General features: G+C 42.4%; 1 protein-coding gene across 1 annotated transcript in view; it reads left to right on the plus strand.

Moving 5' to 3' along the window:
* Positions 1-17,767, plus strand: part of Grid2 (glutamate ionotropic receptor delta type subunit 2) — a 1,355,396-nt gene that overhangs the window by 1,321,618 nt on the left and 16,011 nt on the right. The gene's annotated exons all lie outside the window — the stretch shown is intronic.

Here is a 17,767-nt window from a genome sequence, read left to right on the forward strand (position 1 = left end):
GGAATTTCAGCTTGGAGATTTGGACTCTGCCGTGCGTCCATCACATTCACCCAAGTACTCACCCAAGGGGCCATGGATATAGGGAAGAGTCAGAAACACAAGTGTTCCACCTCCGTCTCCCACAAAGTGCACCCTGAAGATCCCTGGCATCTTTTCCTTGCTCATATGGGTCTTATGCAACCATCTGAGTCAACAGGTGGGGCTCAAGCACCTGCTGCCTCTATTCAGGGTCACAGCTTCGGGGGAAGGAATTCCTTCTCTGTCTAGTCTCAGTTCCTTCAGCCAGAGCTTGCCCTTCTCTACCCCTTAGATCAAACTTGCCATCACAATACAAATACTCTATACCCAAGTGACTTCATTGCACTTATATGTCCTATTGCATCTACTGGTGAGTCAGCACGTTTTCTGCACTTTTATGACCAATCAGACATACAAAGGAAATTGTGAGGCTTCCTTTCTTGCTATATCTCCCTATAGGCAACTTATTCTTTTCTGAAGTGTGTGATACATTTTTCATCTCCTTTATCTTAGGATTAGGAGCACCTGAAAAGATACTATTATAAAAGAGACTTTTCTGAATGGTACTTTGCTTTGTTAATTAAAAATAAAGAAGATGAAAAAGACTAACTCACCCACCCATACTTTCCAGTTCGATTATTCTGGCTGAAGAGCAAGTTATTGCTACTTTATAGTCATAATTATTTGGTAAAATGCATTCTGGATTATGAATAGTAACTAAGGCAGGGCTAAGAGCTTATGTGACAGTAAGCACAAAAATTGAAATGAGATTGCTAAAATTTGAGTCTTTTTATTTCTTAAATGAAATCTTATAGCCAATCTAAGCCTTTTGACCAGACGCTATTGAATGGCTAAGAGTGATGGTCACGATTACCATCTTAACACATTAGTAGATGTCCTTTTAGTAACTCCTTTAGCAGAATACATATAAGCTCCCTTGGGTGGAAGCAACTTCACTGATGGGGGGAAAAGTAATTAAAGCCATCACTGATAGTAGATTTGATAAGTTTCATTCAGTCCTGTTAGCATTCGCAGAGAGCTTGTTCTGTGAATGCTGCAGTGCGAGGTGGTTGAATGCAGGTAGATGGACCCATGCTTTTTAGGGTTTCTAGACGTATTGCCACTGGCCTTTGTCTTTTCTCCACACTGAAACTCAGGATAGATAGACCACCCCACAGCTTTTCTGAAATGGCAGGATATCTCACATCAGCCCTTTGGACCCTGAGTAACTCACCCTAGAGCAATCCATCCTAATTTTTCTCAAAAGCCAACTATGTCTGTCCTTGAAGGTTCAGACTTCCACAACAAAGCTTTGAACATTTCCCAAGATGCTAATTTTCAGAAATATGAATGTTACACCAGAAACAAACTGTTTAGTGCTCTATCATTACCAATACCTGTCTACTATCCCTGCTACCATTCATGTCCGAATGATACAAACCACACAACTCCCATCTGTCCCTACAGCCCAATTCACGTGGGATAATTAGGACTTTACAATGTCTCAAGAACCTTGCTTCAGAGACCAAAGAAGTTTAATCATGATCTTCATCACCTTGCAACTAAGCCTCCAGATGACTTTTTTGCCATCAAAGATGCAGGACACAGGGTTCCACATCTGACTGCTGTGCTGGCAGCCTCTTACCCTGTCTATCCCTCAGAGTTGAGAGAGCTGCATAGGTGGGTCCTACCACAGGGACAGACACAGGTGAACAGAATTCAGTGTTTCATTTTTTTCATACAAATTTCCTAATTTTTCAATAGACTTCATTTACGCTGTTGCCAGTAAATTGATGGCAAAGCAAAAACCATCCAAATTTGAAAACTTCCTTCAAATCTGAAGTCTCTCTCCTGACACATACATACAGAGGACTAGTACCTCGGTTTTAACTAACTTTGCACATTTTGTGGAATTTCTTCAGTGCACAGAAGAGACAGTGAGGAAAGGTTAACAGCATCCCTGCTAACCTTACACTGTTCACATGGTTGACTCCACTCTATCAGAAACCAAAACCTGGCCTGTTTTTTGATGAAACCACACAGACTCCCACTTGAAATTACCAGTACATTTCAAAGGGCTCAAAATATCCATGATGTGATTAGAAAATCAATTTTTTTTCAAGACAACATCAATTCTCATTCATTTAAAACTAATTAAGCTTTCGGAGCAGCTGCATTAGAAAAAGAAACAGATGTCACAAATCAAAACTGTCAGCACCAGAGAAGAGATGAAAAATATTGCTTTTAATAAATATTTTGCCTGTCACAGATTTGAAATAATACAAGTAGAAAGCAGATGTTAATTTTTCAAATTGTTACATTATATTCTTGATTGGCACTACCGAAAAAATAAGAATTAAGTAGCTACTGTAGTGACTCTGTTTAATTTTCAAAAACCAGACATTAATGTTGTTTTTAAGCACATTAGATACACAGTTTAAAGATTATATATATATATATATATATATATATATATATATATATATCCAGAGTGAGCCACATACTAGGCCTATACATTTCTTAGAGGTCACATTCAATTCTTTTGCAGAATCAGAGTCGACTTTGAAATGAAGTTTGAAGCTTGATTTAAAGAGTTAAGTAGGGCTGGTGAAATGGCTCAGTGGTTAAGAGTACGCGATGCTCATCCAGAGGTCTTGAGTTCAAATCCCACCATCATGTGGTGGCTCACAACGATCTATAAGGGAATCTGATGCCCTCTTCTGGCCTGTGGATACATAAGCACCAGAGCACTCATATATTAAATAATTTTTTTTTAAAAAGGGTTAAGTATATGTTTGTTCTTAGATATAAAATCATGCTGAAATTAATTTGAAAATAGAGGTTACATGTTCGGCATATCTCCCTTGTCTTCTTCACACCAGAAATGGTTAATGTGTAATGAAGATGTCTAAGTACCTGTCAGTTACTATTACTAAAAAGCTTCAGTCCTCAGTCACCTAAGACGTTACAGTTAATGACACATCTACTTGAAATGTCAGACTCTGAACACCCAATGCAGAAAGCTCTTCCGATATAGTGAGCATGGCACTTCTACCCAAGTCAACGCACCCTGGGTAAGAACACAGAGCTAATAAGCACTGGATATGGAGCACAGCAAGGTTCTAGGTGGGCAAGCAATCCCAAACTCAGTCCCATCCGACTTCTTTATGGAAACACCATGCAAAAGACTTTTCATAAACAAAGAGACCCACAAGAAAGCATTCTCATACTTTGAGCCTCCAAAGTGTTTGATGAAGCAGCCAATAGTTCAAGTATGATCAATATTTTAACTAATTCTTCCATGTATACGTATATATAAACACTAGTGAAGCTTCAGTGACCTAGAAAACCAGAGATAAACAACATCCTGAAATCATTCTGTTAAAAAGCATGTACCACCAGCATGCACCCTAAGCATTTTCCCTAAGCTGACAGATTCCCTAGCTTCTCAGGACAGGCTGCACCCCTGTATGGCAATCCTCCCTGCATACTCTGACTTTTCAGAGAGCTTTCAAAGTTGCAAGGAAAAAGAAAACATTGGGAAACTTAAGCATACATGGTGTAAGTAACATCCATGGATATAAATATACATGCTGTCAGGATGCAGGATAAATTTAATCGTCAGATTAACATGACAGAAAAATATTCTCTGAGGAGAATAAGGGAAGGAGATAGGCTGTGCAGATGAGGTGTTCTCTCAAGGAATACACTGGAATTTAGTGTAGCTGGAGTCATGTGGAAAAGCCAGAAAACACTTTTACAGTGGTGGGCACAGAGCAACAGAGACATGGGTGAGGAAAAGAAACTTGGAGGAGCAAGCAGTGGATGAGCACCAGGTATGAAGTCTGAAGTGTGTCAGGCGGGGCAGTGACAGTGCAGCACAGCCGTGATCCAGAAAGCTAAGACTGGTCTCCGAAATCCCACCCTCTGCATTCGCCCATCAGTCCTATAGCAGTGCGTACTCTGTGCAAGACACTTTTTATACAAGAGGATTGCAGCTTAAAAAATAAATTAAGTAAATAAACAAATGAACAAACAGAACAAGGCACACTATTATTAAAGCTAGAAATTCCTGTCTTCAAATAACTTACAATTGACAGAAGACAGATGAATAATTGAGATAGATCTGTAAATAACTGGTCAGTTACAAGGTAAAGACAGCAGAGAAAAAAACTAAAATACAAGAGCAGGGGCCTTCAGGCCAGAGTGGAATGGGAATGTGCTCCTGCAAAGAGAGTGGGAAGTGAGGTCCCAGGGAGAACCCAGTATTTGAGGAAAACCGCAAAGGGAGTGAGAAAGTTAAGTATGTTGGGATTCAGGAAAAAAGCATTCTTCACTTCAGGGACAGACAATGCAGATGCTCTGAGGTTAGAGTATAGAGGGCAAGCTTAGGATGCGGTCAGACAGTCCATACAGCCAGACCTGAGTGAGTCATGGGGACAGAAATTATATAGGACAAGAGTAGATTGGAAAAGCAAACATCCCACCTGGCAAGGTATGATGGGAGTCTGTGAGAATGTAGGCTGCTCTCCTGAAGTGCTCTGAACAAAATGTGAAGCCTGGTACTACTTCACCAGGTCTGCTCCCACCCTCTTCCGCCAGTATTTTAAGTGGAGTGTTTCAACTTCAAGAGTATGGGATAATTGGTACAGTGGCTGGCCATTTGGACTTCAGTCCGTGAACTGCCTGAGAGGCCACAGTTTGATTGGTGTTCACAGAGGCTCAAAGCCATGGGATGCATCGAAACCTCCACCGGCAGTCACTGGCAATTCATGACCAAAGGAAAAACACCAAGAACTGTATGCTCTTAAAGGAATGGCTTAGAAAGGTTAAACCTGTAGCACCTCATCAAATGGAAGGGAAAGGGACCAGTAAAAAGCCTGATGCAGGCCAGTGAGATGGCTCAGTGGGTAAAGCACCAGTAGCATCAGCTTGCTGTCCCAGGCTCAATCACCTGCGACCATAAAATGCAGGAGTAGAGAACTGACCTACACAGTCGTCCTCTGACCTCCACGCAAAAACTTAGTGTACGTGAACACCACCTCCATGCACATAATACACACATGCACATGCACATGCACACTCGAACACACACACACACAGACACACACACACAGAGTAAATTCAGAAAGGAAATGAATTTTTGAAGGCTTATTCAAAGTCGTTTGAACGAGACATCTTAGTCAAACGAGGGTGGAAGGTAAAGACAATAGATATATTTGCCAGGGAGAGCCAGAGAAATGTGAGAGGTTAACTGAGTATGAGTATGAGGGAGAGAAAGTTGAAAATGATTGAGTTTTCAAAGCCAGATGCCAACAGATGACAATCATTGAGCAAAAGAGCAGTCGGGTCACTGTCTCTTTTCCTCACCTGAGATCTCTAAGAAGAAAGATAGATTGGAGATGGTCTCTGCTTCCTTCCCCTGTGAGCATTTGAGGTGTATTTGTAACAGGTTGTGGGTACCTATGAGTGTGAATACTCTAGAGTTCATGATTTTAAATGGGGCTTCCTGAAGTTCTGGGGGCTTTCCTCAGAATCTAGGAGGGGCGCAGTGAAGCTGAGGCCCACTAGAGTTCAGTCAGAGCTGCTCAGCTTGTATCCCCTCATATATGGGTCTTCCTTCTAGGATCTCCCCCACCCTCCAGTGACCAGCTGAGAAGTGACCGGCTCCACAGGGCAAGGAGCTTTAAAACTCCCATCATCTGTTGGGCTCTTCCTCTTTACAGGTGGCCTTTGCCCTGTTCTAAACACTGCTCACATCTGCTTCTTTGGAAAACTGCAGAACAAGACTCATCCTTATTCTCCATAAATCATTTATCACAATTTCCAATTAGTGAAGCCTCAGAACCGACCAAACTGTCCTTTGACATAGTAACAAGGACCCAAAGCTTATGAGTGAGTCTTGAAATGGGTCCAGAATCTCCAATGTCTTTAATGAGAGAAATAGATTAAGCAGGTCTCCTAGACAGTGTACTGGCATACACTCAGGAGGCAGGGGCAGATGAATCTCTGTGACTTCTAGGCTAGCCTAGTCTCCATAGCAAGACAGCCAGGGCTGTATAGAGAGACCATGTCTCTGAAATAAAACAGAACAAAAAACAAACAAACAAAAAAGTAGATCTCCTTCTACGAGGCTCACTAGAATCATGAAGCAGATAAATCTGAATTCACCCTGAAGCTGCTTCCAAATACAGACCTGTCGTCTAAGAGGAATGAATCAAGGTTAACACAGGCACAAATACCTGCCATGCACGAGTCGGCGGACATACACTATGTCAAATCAAGTGGCTTTGACATTAGCTATGTTTGGCTCAACAAAATTGCTGTGTGCTTTGAGACCCAAGTCTATTTCAACCTGAGAGTTCAGAAAGAATGTGCTTATGCAGTCAAGAATACTCAAAGAGATGAAAAGATCAGTTTGGTATTTTGTCATAGCCACTCACTAGCAACTCAGGAGGAGAGCACCCGCAGGTGAGCGAGCACTCACAGGTGAGCACTCAGTCACAGGTGAGCACTCAGTCACAGGTGAGCACTCAGTCACAGGTGAGCACTCAGTCACAGGTGAGCGCTCACTAAGGTGGTGTCATCAAAGCTACCACCTGGATTTAACTCAGACTCATGTGCTAGCTTTTACCACTGGTCAACATTGGAGCCACTGTAATAGATCCCTATAAGGAAGTGGATCATATATCCAAATATAAACAAGAAACAGCTTGTATATATCCTTACAAATTTAATATAACTTCGGTAAGCCTGATTTTCAAGTTGTTTGAGAATACAATTCCCTTCAATCTCTTGCTTCACATGAGACACACACTTGTGTATAGCCTTCTTCCCTATAGACTATCGTATAGAGGAAAGCATATGTAAGTCGTGTAAACACACTGCCTGGAATATCTGCACAATACAAGAAAGCCTCAGCAGTTTATGTGCCAGGGATGGGGTGATTCTACATCACAGTCTTAAATAATGTCCAACATAGATGCTCATCTAGGATTTCAAATGTGAAGAAATTTAAACCACTGTCTTCAGAAAAAGTCATCTGCTCACAACTGCCTGTAAATCCCGCTCCAGAGAATCTGACGCCCTCTTCTGCCTTCTGTGGCATAAATACATATAAGCACACATTCCTACAGAACACAAACATAATAAAAATAAATCATAAAAATACAAACTGAGACGTAGACAAGTTGAGTAACTTGACTAAGATCGTAAACTAGCAAGTGAGCCCAAGCACATTTCAAATCCACATCCCTCACCTTTCAAATTTCTGCGTTTCCCACCTTCTCCCAAGCCCAGCAAGAAAGGAAATGCAGGATCCTCCTATCTCCAGGCACATTCTCGAAGGAGCTATGCCCACTATAAAGACCCATGAGAGTCAACTGGTCTTCAGTAACCAATTATGCTTTAACAGAAACTATTAGTAGAAAATAAAACTTTATTCCAGGTGAATATAACTGCTTATGAATCATGAGTTAAAAGACAGGTTTCAAGAAGCCCCCTGCCAGATTCGCCCATAAGCAGCAAACCTATCTCTCTCATCATAAGCCAGCAAACCTACCCCGCCTCAATACAGGCCAGCACACCTATGCACGAGAGTCACATGCCAGCAAACCCATCTCCCTCATCCCTGCTCATAGTTCAGCAACACTTCTGATCTTCCTAGTGCCCTCTAGTGGGGACATTAGAAAACCAATGCCCCAGGCATGTGTTCTCTTGTGCCAATGCCAGTCCCTTTGCCTAGCTTCTGCCTGTAGCCTTAGCTTCAGGTCTGCAAAACCTGTTCCTCCAGCACTCTACTCTCCTATACTCATCTGTCAGGTGAAGTCAATCAATAATTTAATTTTGTCAGTCCTCTAGCTAACAGTACAGACCTGAATGCCTCTGGCAGAAAACGCTGGGCAACTGCTACAGAGAAGCAGTGTGTGAGCTGAGGAAGTGAGTTTTGACAATTACAGATAGAGAGGGAAACTATTCAACCACTGAGAGGAAGGGAAATGAGAAAAACTGGCTAAAAAGTATGGGCTAACTCCAGGACCCAGGAGACTCCATACGCTACAGATCCCGGATCATCCATGCTTACTGCTGCTCTGTTCATGACAGCAGAGAGGAATCAACACAGATGACTGTCATGAGATGAATAGATAATGCAAATGGGCCACCTGCACACAAAAGAGATGTTTCTGCCTTGAAGAAAAAGAACCATGAAATTTTCAAGAAAATGAACTTAACTAGAAACTCTCAGGTGACATAACCCAGACTTGTAGAGACAAATAGTGAATGTTCTCTCTCATGCATGGGTTCCAGTTTCTACAGCTATGTGTGTTGTTTATGTGGGATTGAGTGTGGACAGAGGTCAGAATGCTAGAAAGGGGCCTCTGAGAGGGACACAGGGGCTTTAAGATGTGAAGGTGAGAAAAACAGGAGAACACACGTGCCATGGAAGTTGTAAGGCAGACACTGGCTGGGAGCTGTGCAGTGAGTACAGGGGCCCCGGAGAAAGAAGAGGAAGACGGGGCAGAATCCACCAAAATTAACAATGTATGAGATGCTGTAAGGAAATCTATTGCTTTGTATACTAATTTAAAATAAGGCAACAGAAAACAAGACTGTGGATTAGGAAAAAAGTTCTGTAGAGACATAGAGAGAAAGATGAAGAAGAGCTGATTTACTGATGTATTTAACACACATTTTACATTTTATGAGAGCATTACACATACACACACACCACAAACACTACACACACACACACACACCATGCACTTCAGATACAGATATGACACTATTACTATTTCAGAGCTATTATTTTATTTTAAGGGATATCATGTCTGCACACAACTCCAGCACAAGGTAACATGTGTTGTGTTCCATAAAACTAACACAGCAGATTACAAAGAATGCAGAGAAAGAGAAAAATCTACTCCTCCAGATCTCACTTACCTGGAAGACAGCATGACCACTATAAAAAACTATGGGTGATTTGGACCTAAAAATATCCTGTAACTTTTGAGAATTCCGTGGAAAGCCGGGTCTTTCACAGAGGCGACAAAACACTTTGTGCCGAGGAGAGGTTTGAAAGCTGGCCTTAAACCTGAAAGTAATGTCCGCATGAGCAATACAGAGACATGCTTTTTTTAAGAACAGGGAGACAGATGACCCAAGTCACACAAGAGGAAAACACAACTGGCATTCAGGAAGACGAAGTAGTTTGTCGGGAGCATTTGCCGGTGATGAGCATTAAGGGCAGAAAGCCGCCCAATTATAAAAGTCTAACTGAGCCACGCACAAACCATTTGGCTTGCAGCCTTTTACAACCCCGTCCATTTCTGAACAGCTGTGGACATCAGAATTGTGGTGATGTTTACAGTCTACTGGGGAAGAAAGACAATTTAACAGCCAATGATAATAAATTGTGATAAGTTCTATCGCAGAGGACATAAAAGGTGATTTGCAACCCAGAACGGGGCTCAGCAAGGCTCCCAAGAGGACTAGATTCCAAATGACCCCAGAGAAATTACTGGGCTTTCCCCAGGCAAACAAAATACGGACCATTCAGAGTGAGCGGCCAACGTGAACAGAGGCGCGAGGTTGGAGAATAGCGTATGTTCCGAGGATGGAAGGATGGAAATCTGGACTGGAAATAGAAAAGGAAAGAACTGAGAGGTTTGGGAAGCAATAGGAGTGAACCTAGCTCCATACAACGTGTATCAGAGTTGTTGGGTTATATTTTTTGAGAGTGCTTTGGGGCATTGAAAGTGGAGTAGTGACTGTCGCGTTTCTGTTTCAAAGACTCAGTCTCTCTGCCCAAGGACACCGTTTAGGAGGGGGATGTGAGGCGTGGGCCTGCTGGAAATCCTTGCACCACTCCAGTAAGAGGGCAGGGTTCTAGTCCCAAGGGGTGTGTGTGTGTGTGTGTGTAAGAGAGAGAGAGAGAGAGAGAGAGAGAGAGAGAGAGAGAGAGAGAGAGAGAGAGAGAGAGAGAGCACTGTTTAGGGAATGCAGGGGACTGGGCCTTGACGGGAGTTTTAAAATGTGACAAATGAGCTGAGGAACATGTGAGCCTTTTTAAGACAAGGTTCATTCTGAGAACAGAACCCAGCGTGATGAACTTCATCAAAGGACACAAGCATGAATTAAAAACCGAAAAGGAGCTGATAGAGAACTAGGAGAAGCAGAGGAGTGAGTGCTTGTAGGGGTCAAGAGAAGGTTTGTTCAATAGAAATAGTCAAACACTCAAAAAGCACAGAACTTGGAGTTCCCCGAGGAATTTGGTAAGAACAGGATTTAGGAAAAAGAGAGGAAGAAGGAGCAGGAGAGGGAAAGAGAGACAGAAAGGAAGGAGGAACAGGAGGAGAAGGAGAGAGAGACAGAGAGACAAAGACAAAGAGAGACAGGGACACCGAGACAGAGAGAGACACAGAGAGAGACACAGAGAGAGAGACAGAGACAGAGACAGAGACAGAGACAGAGACAGAGACAGAGACAGAGAAAAGGCAGAAGAGGATTGAAGACGCTGGAAACCAGAATCAGGCAACCGATGTAGAAGAAGGAAGAATAAGTGAACTAGAACGTGGTGGTGAAGCAAGAAAGGCTTGCTCAAGGGAGAAAATAAATATGCTTTTTATTTGCTTGTGTATTTGTTCCGAAGTAGGAGAGAGTTTGGGTGTTTGTTTGTTTTGTTGTTTTTTTTTTGTGTGTTTTTTTTTTTTTTCAAATGAGAGGGCAGCTGTAATATATATTGAAAATTCACCAACAGGTGGAGAATTAAGAAGTAAAGAGGGATGGGACCCACAGCACAAATCTTTTAGGGAAGGAATCCTGATTTCCTTGTGATGTCACAGAAAGCGCAAAGGAGGGTATGCTTATCTGTAACCTTCAGTTCAGTAGCAAGACGGTGAACATGTATTCTGCTGGATTCCGGTTTTTACAGGTTGTTGCTGAAGATGGATGTTCGAAGCTGTAAGAATAAAGAATAGGAGAACTCATTAGAGAAACACAGAAGCCCAGTGTTCGTTGTTGAGGATTCTGCTGGCCTTATGATGATCTGATCTACATAGATAGAATTGTTCAACCATCTCTGGCAATCTTGATGTAGGCAGAGAAAACAGAGTTGATGGATCATCTGGGGGTTGTAGCTTTAATATAAATATTCAAATGTAGCAGAGTGACCTACAAAGTAGTACTAAAATAAAAAATCTTTAACATAGTTTCCGATAGTATATGAAGTACAAAAGGGAAGCCACATTAAAGCAAATAACACTGTCTGCCAGTAAAATATGTCCCTTCACTCCTGGAAAACCTCCGAGGCTGAGCCTTACAGAGTATTTTTTCAGTCACCCAGAATTCACAGCAATCAGAACATCATCTTCTATGTGATGATTCAGAACCTGAGTACAGCATAGCAGGAGGAGGGAAGCTGAGGCAAGGGGAGTGTGGGTCAAAGGGCAATCTAGGCTACGTGAGGACTATGGGGAGGAGGGAGAAGAGTCACAGGAGGAAGAGGGATGGAGAAGGGAGAGAAGAAGAAAAGAGAAGGGAGAAGAAAAGAAAAAGAGAAGCATATGTAGTGTCCTTTGGTCTCGTTTAGGACTGAGCTCTCCACAGTACCTTAGTTTTTCTGATGAGCATCAGAGAGAGCACTGAATAGGTGTCTCTACCAAGGCCCCTCCCCCAAAGACTCAGGGAAGAGGACACACAAGGACACAGTGCCAGCCAGACACAGCAGAGCAGATGTGAACTCAGAGTTGCTGTGACAACATGCACAAGACCTGCACAAGGTCAAGCCTGAGAAAAATCCCAGCATGGCAGAGGGCAGCTGGGCACAAAGCCCCACTTCTGACTGAAATGCTCTTGTCAACTGATAGCTGCTGAGAAGGGAATCACTTTTGTCAGTAGCGTGGCTGTAAACACAAGGCCTTCCAGACACACCAGAGCTGGCAGGCATGTGACCTAAACAGGGCCTCATGGGTCTGGGGCTAAGAGAAGTGGATATATTTCCTAATGCAAAAGCCACCTCCAATTGATAGTCACTTGTAAATGAAAAATACATGTTCTTCAGGTATCTTCACTGGGGAAACAAACCAGTCTTAAGGGCAGACCCCATGCCCAGCAGTGGATGGCTAACACAGAGTGAATTCAAAGGCATCTTTGGAGGTCCTTTGTCTCATGATATAAGTCAGAGAATTTTTGTTATTCTTTCTTATCTTACAGACCTTGCTTATATATGGTGGCTTACCACTTTGGGTTTCCTTAGTGTGTGAACGTGTGTGTCTCTGAGTCTATATGAGTTTCCTGTGTTTTACTTTGGATCTTTTTCTTGTCTGATTATTTTGTCGTATTTCAATTTATTTGGATTTTTAATTTAATTTTATTATTGTTTCTTTAATACCCATTTGTTTTCTAAGGAGAGACAGAAAGAAAATGGATCCAGATGGGAGGAACAGTGAGGAGAAACTGAGAGAAAGGCAGAGGGAGGGGAGACTATAATCAGCATATACTGTATGAAAAAAATACTCTTCTTTAAAAGAAGAAATGGAAAGTAGAAAAGAAAATAAGAAATGGGAATCCATATACATATTCATTACACACACACACACACACACACACACACACACACCCTTGGACCTCTGGATCTCAATCTGATGGCTTTCTTCAGCCCTAGAAACTTGGAGCTAGCTTTTTTAAATCCAAGTGGTTGGAAAGGTAGTGGAAGCACATTGAGGATTATGGGAAGACAAATGGAAGACTTCAGGTATATTTTAAATCAAAACTAAAGTAACACATATAATTTTAAATTCACGTTCTATTGGCTCGGTCCATGGTCAGTCAAAGCATTTTTGCTTAGCATCCGGCCTGACTGTCATAAAGGGATAGGGACATCAGGGAGGTTTACAACTATCTAAGCACAAACAGGCTTTCAAAAAGATAGCATATTGGGAGAAAATAGCTGCTGACTGGACCAGAGATAATAAACATGGGTCTGACTAGGGAGCAGAATTAAGAAAAACTAAGGCCAGCATCCAAGGTGAGACTGATTCTAATCAGTGCAGTCAAGTTTGTACCACTTCCTTCCTCAGAACTTGCTTCCCCTCACATGGCTTCCAAACACAACAAAGCCCTTCCTGACCCCCGTTCTCTTCCTCCACAGGGAGTATGCATGTTGGACAGACCAAGGCTTGTCACTGCTCAATTGCTCTTTACTCAGACCCAAACCCAGAATCCAGTATAGTTTGTTACAGATCCTGGTTATTCCTCTAGGGACTGCCGAATCTCTCACTGACTAGTGAAGTCTGTTACGGCTGCCAGTGTGTCTGTAGGAAGACAGATTTCATGCTGATATTCAAGGCAGGAGGTCTGCAGGAGCACAGACTGGATAAAATGTTTGAGTCGGGGGGGGGGGCAAAAGATGATCTTTGGCTATAGGAACATCATATTTGATATGAAAATAAAACACCCAGGTGAATTTACACAGAAGAACATAGAAAACATAAAACAAAGATTCTGTTCCAACATAACTTTGGGGCACTCAAACCTCAGGATAAGAAAACAACAAGGGCCTCAATTCTCTACACAAACAGTAAGTGAGTGACGAGACTGGTGTGTTAGCTTACTTAATTATTTTATGGTGTGTACGTACATCACAAGATCACATACCCTAACCTACAAAAGCTAATTGGTCAAAATAACATCACGACTTCATTCTGTCACAGATGGTTTTGCATAATCTAATTAAAAAATTAGTGTACTTTAAGAATGTGGCATACTGCCCCCCACCCCCACCCCCACCCCCACCCCCACCCCTACCCCCACCCCCACCCCCACCCCCACAGGATTGGAATCAAAATTGGTTTTCCTGACACCTACTGACAATGCTCCTCCCCTAAGCCCTCATGTGGTGGATCTGGGGAATGACAGGATGACCCTGTGTGTCAACTGTGTAAGCCTAGGAAAGTTACTCAGAGTCTCCCTTTGCTTTTCCTCATCTGTAAAATGGAAATAGTGACAACATGCTCCGAATAGTACTGCTGAAAGCATTTATTTTTAAATCAATGTAAATCCCTTGGCCTTGTTCACAGTAGTCTCCAAATAGTGTTATAATAACATTTTCATTCAACACAACATGTGTCAGTAAAAACAGATCCTACGAGAGTAAGAAATACGACCTTGACTTTTTTTTTCTGTGGGGTATATCATAAAAGGCCTCTTTGAGAGTAGTGTACAAATGAAACTACAGATGTTAGTCACCCTGTGACTTAGCGAGCGTTTTATACTCACAAAAGTCAATGCAGAGTCATTTTAAAGGACTTTTGAGCGTCAGATAAATTGAAAGAACCCTATATTGCATCCCCGTGTGTTCAAAGGCAGACTTTGCGCTATGCCCCTTAAATCAAGGTCAAATCTGTTCTATTGAGTTGTGTTGTGTCTTAAATAGCTGCAGAACATGAAGGGTGTCAAGCACATCTCTCCCACACCATGCCCAACAGTCATATGGATAGCAGTGAAGCAAGCCTGCTTATGCAAACAGTCATAGACTAACACCAGACTGAAGGGGTTATTTTTAAACGCCTTTTTATTTCCTATTAAAAACAAAAATACTGATAACTTTGCTGGGATCCAGCCAAGAGCCCCATGTCTGCTAGGCCAGCCCTAACCACTGAGCTGTACCCCAGCTCCCTTGTTATTTTCTGTGTTAGAGAGGGGGTTGCTATGCTTCCCGGGCTAAGGAGTCTATAGCCCAATCAGCTTTGAATCAGCGATCCTCCTTTTTTTACCCCACCCCCAATTAGCTAGGTCATCGTCCTGTGCTACAGTTAAGATTTTTAGTTTTTAAGGTGAATTGACAAAGACCACATTTTCCTTTCCGTACTGTTGTGATGACTGCTGACATCTGTATAGCCAGAAGGTGGCGCTGTGGTTCCATCTGTTAAATTTTTATATTTAAATTGCTTTCAACAAGTGATAACGTTTTTTATAAGACTAGCCTTCTTTAGGGGAAAACATTTAAATTTGTTCCATTTTGCCATTAGCAACAGATAAACTGTGTGTTTAAGCCCTTTAGGGTACTTGGCTATTTGCTCCTTTACGATAGTCTATTTAAAACGTAATGCGTTTACAAGTCCCCAAAGGTGGGTTACAGGATCACTTCAAAGCCACAGGTGCTTGCCTTTGGTTGGCTGTACTAGCACTCCGATTTACTCTGTTGGTGATATTGAACCACTGTCTCCTTTTAATCTGACGTTCCCAGAATGATGATAGTGACAGGCATTTGTGAAATGGGCAGGTTTCTTTCTGGTCCATTTTGTTTGCAACATCCCCCTTTATCCCTGGCCAACCCATGACAAGACTCAGGCTGCATGATCTTAGTGTTACAGGTGAGGAATTGGAAAGGCCCCTCTCAGAGTGTCCCAGGGACACATATTCAGGCTCTCAAGTCTGAGGGCAGTGCACTGGACCAGGAACATATGTTTGAAATAGGTATGGAGACAGCTTATTGAGAAAGGAGAAGCTCTCCAGATAGGAGTGGGCTAGAAAGCTAAGCAAGAAGCCCCAAAAGTAAAGAACCACAAAGCTCCGGGCACATAGCACAGGCCTCTTCCACATTTTGTCTAGCTTGGGCTTTTCTTGAACATGCTCAGTTTGTTGTATGAAGCTGAGTTGGTCAAAAACTTCCAGTCTTTCTGAGCCAACTAGCTGCTGCTGTTTTTTGTTGGTGGTGGTTTTTTGTTGCTGCTGCTGTTGCTGTTGTTGTTGCTGCTGCTGTTGTTGTTGTTGTTGTTGTTGTTGTTGTTGTTGTTGTTGTTGTTGTTTTGAGGTAGCATCTCATTATGTAGCCCTGGCTGTTATGGAATCACTATGTAGAAAAAGCTGGCCTCAGTCTCAAGAGGTCTGCCTGCCTCTGCTTCCTATGTCCTGGAGTTAAAGGCATGTGTCACCAGACCACATCCAATGCCAACTGACTTTTTAATATGTTGATCTTGATGTTGCTTTTTTTTTTTTTTTTTTTTTTTTTTTCAGTCTCTTTCCTCCTGCCACACTTTAAAAATATCTTTAAAAATATCAGCACAGCCAGGGCTGGTGGTGTAATCTCAGCACTTGGGAAGTAGAAGCAGGGGTTTGAGGGCAGATTTCGCTACACAAGAAATTTGGAGCCAGCCAAATTCATGTAGCATATGAGACCCTGTCTCAAATCCCAAAATCAAGGTGTCCTGAAACAAGACACCTGTTAGAACTTCACGACCAAGCAAATACACTGCAGCCGGACAATGAAGTCATGGAGAGAGAAATCACAAGAAGCCATGTGCAAGTTTTGCTCTGTGCAACAGTGACCGATCCTGCAACTTCCTCCTGAGCAAGTTGCCCCAATGGGAAAGGAAATATAGTAAGTCAGCTTCCGGGTCAGGGAAAGGAAATATAGTAAGTCAGCTTCCGGGTCACTTAGTAAGTCAGCTTCCGGGTCACTTACAGGCGTCACAACCAAAATACCACCTGTTCTACATGGGGCCACATCCACCCCAACCAGGCTCTGTGCTTCAGGTCACAAAGCCCCACTCTTCTAGGTGAACTGTGAACCCCTGTGTGTGGATTTTAGCTATAGCCCTCTCTGTCGACTGTGTACCCCTCTCCCCTTAAATCAAACTTCATACTGACTTTCACTATGCCAAACAAATTGAGTCAATATTTTAATCATAAACTGGCTTAATAACTGAAACTTCTGAATTTGATTTTATGAACAGGGAAAATGAAAGTGTGTTCTACAGGAAGGGCTGATCATCCGCTTGCTTCGATGGGTACAAAGGTCGTTCCTAGCCCCTTGACACTGTTCGTACATGTTCTGAGGACACCCTGAATCAACACACCTGTTAGAACATCATGCTATCGATATGAAATACCGTGATCAAACCCAAGTTGGGGAGAAAAGAGTTTCTTTGGCTTACACTTCAGACTGCTGTTCATTATGAAAGGAAGTCAGGACAGGAATTGAAACAGGACAGGATCCTGGAGACCGGAGCTGATGGAGAAGCCATGGAGAAGTGCTGCTTACTACTGGCTTGCTTCCCAAATCTTGCTCAGCCTGCTTTCTTACAGAACCCAAGACCACAGCCCAGGAATGACACCACCCACATTGTGTTAAGTTGACATACAAAACCAGTGAGTACACACAGTAAATGAACAAACATCATGTGGCTCTCCTAGACTTAAACAGTGAACACAGACCTTTTAAAAACTGCTGTTCTGGAAGGATGCCTGATTCATCTAGTTCCAGTTCATCAGGCAACTTCCATTCCTTCTACACAAGACCAATGCGGAGTTGATCTTGGATATGAGATGGTTGTTCACTTGGCTCTCTGATAACTCTGGGTCATGTCTCTCTCAACTACTTTTCAAATTACAATATTGAGATGTTCTTAAATGCAGTGACTTGAGTAGTCCTTTCCTAGACCCCACCATGTCACACCTTTCCCAAGAAAGAGACACCACTAGGATAAAGCTTGGCCTCAAGATTTTAGCATCTCCTGAGGCATAAAAAGGAGAAAAGGAAATATTGTTTGGTGTGTGACCGGTTTTGAGGGCAGGCGGCTCCCTTTGTATTATAGCACTTCCCTTCAGACTTCAGAAAAGGAAAGATGTGGAAAAAGAGGAAATGTCACTTAAGCAGTTACAATCCTAAGCTAATGTGGGATTCTATCCGGAAATTAATACTTTGTTATTTCTTCCTTAGGAAGCAAAATAAAATACGACTTAGCTAACT

The sequence above is a fragment of the Arvicanthis niloticus genome, chromosome 9, assembly GCF_011762505.2.
Source record: "Arvicanthis niloticus isolate mArvNil1 chromosome 9, mArvNil1.pat.X, whole genome shotgun sequence".
In the NCBI taxonomy this organism is placed as follows: domain Eukaryota; kingdom Metazoa; phylum Chordata; class Mammalia; order Rodentia; family Muridae; genus Arvicanthis; species Arvicanthis niloticus.